We start from the raw sequence: 2,123 nt of genomic DNA on the forward strand, positions 1-2,123 counted from the left end.
TTATTATTATTATTATATTATTATTATTATTATCATTATTATTATTATTATTATTATTATTATTATTATTATTATTATTATTATTATTATTATTATTATTATCAGCATCATTATCATCATCATCATCATCATTATTATTATTATTATTATTATTATTATTATTATTATTATTATTATTATTATTATTATTATTATCATTATTATTATTATTATGGTCAAGAAATAGTAATAACACATTTCCCGTTTAGAATAGATGTCAGAATTTCGGGTGAATATGGTTTTCTTGTCAAGCTTCAGTTTTTGGAAGTCCATGCTCCCATCTTTACTAGGGTTCCAAAGTATCGTTCAGAAGATGCTACATGTATTCAACTTAAGTTTCGTTGTGGATGTTGCAAAGCTGCTAAAGTGGCACTGAGATATGTACTCTATCAGTATTCTTTGTTATCATTTATATTATTCAAAGCTTCAGTAGTGGTGCTCAGGAGGAGGGTCATAAACAACAGGAGGGTAATTACAACGGGAGAAAGAAGAGTACAAATAGACGAAAAGTAGGAGAGTGTGGAGTCGTGGATTATCAAAGAAAACAGGTTATAAGAGCAACAAAGACAAACGAAAGAAAAAAAAAGTCCAAAGAACACAATCTCCTTCGTTTTCAACCCCCCCCCCCCCGCCCCACCATAAACACACAAAGTCAACTGAAACCAAAAATCAAAGCAATCCTCTTCCCCATAAAAACACATCCCACCCCATCCCCCAAAAGGAGAACAAATCAAATAAACGGAACCCATACAGAAACATAAAATACTAACGACCCCACCTTCCCTTGATCTGACCCCCCCCCCGAAGGAATAAATAAGCCTAATAAAGGAGAACGTATTATTGACCAAGCTGAAAACACAAGAAGGAGAGGCTCAGAGCAGATACTGACGAAAGAGCCGGAAGTCGATGAGTAAGAGTTCACAACAATTCTAAAATCAAAGAGGAAACACATATAGTCAGGGAACAGATAAATAAATGCCGCATAATATATAATATATATATATATATATATACATACATATATATATATATATATATATATATATATATATACAATTTAAAAATAAATAAATGCCAAATAATATATTTATATATATATATATATATATATATATATATATATATATATATATATATATATACAATTTAAAAATAAATAAATGCCAAATAATATATATATATATATATATATAATACACAATTTAAAAAAAAGCTTTTTGGACCTCATTCTCTTTTTAAAATCGCTCGTATTATGTATACATCATTCTAAAAAGAAAAAAAGAGATATAAAAGGAGAAAGCTAAAAGCCAAGCAAAACATCCCAAAGATTATATTATTATGTTGAATGGAGGGATAAAATGGAAGAATGGAAACAATATGGGTAGGGTGTCGGTGGGTTCGGAGTGGAGGAATTTCGGAACAATAATTGACATTTTCATAGCTTTGAAGTCGCACTGGACATCGTAACATCATTTTGAAACAGGACTCATGGCCCAAATGAAATGGTATGGGTTTAACGCCCTTATCAACACTGATAGGTTATCTTAGAGGCGGCACATATCTCTGTGAAGAAGGAAGTAGCAGGGCAGAAGATATTGGGCATGGTGGCATAAGTGATTCTGCGTGCTGATTACATAACCAGCTAGTGCACCCTGGGCTTATTTGACACCCCTCCCCATCTCTTCAAACGAGCCATCGAAGGGAAAATCCCAATAATGAAGGTTATAACGGAAGAAAGAAAGAGAAAGAGAGAGAGAGAGAGAGAGAGAGAGAGAGAGAGAGAGAGAGAGAGAGAGAGAGAGAGAGAGAGAGAGAGAGAGAGAGAGAGGGAGGGTGGGGAGGGGGAGAGGAGGAGGAGAGGATATGAGTGGAATAGGATGAAGATCGTAATGACATCAAAGGAAGACACTCACACACACACACACACACACACACACACACACACATACACACACACACACACACACGCAAGCGCGCGTGCTCGCTCACACATACCGACACTCACACATACACATACGTACACACCCACACCCACATCACATTACACCCACACCCACTCAGCCACACACACACACACACACACA

The sequence above is a fragment of the Aplysia californica genome, unplaced genomic scaffold (assembly GCF_000002075.1).
Source record: "Aplysia californica isolate F4 #8 unplaced genomic scaffold, AplCal3.0 scaffold00383, whole genome shotgun sequence".
Taxonomy (NCBI): Eukaryota; Metazoa; Mollusca; class Gastropoda; order Aplysiida; family Aplysiidae; genus Aplysia; species Aplysia californica.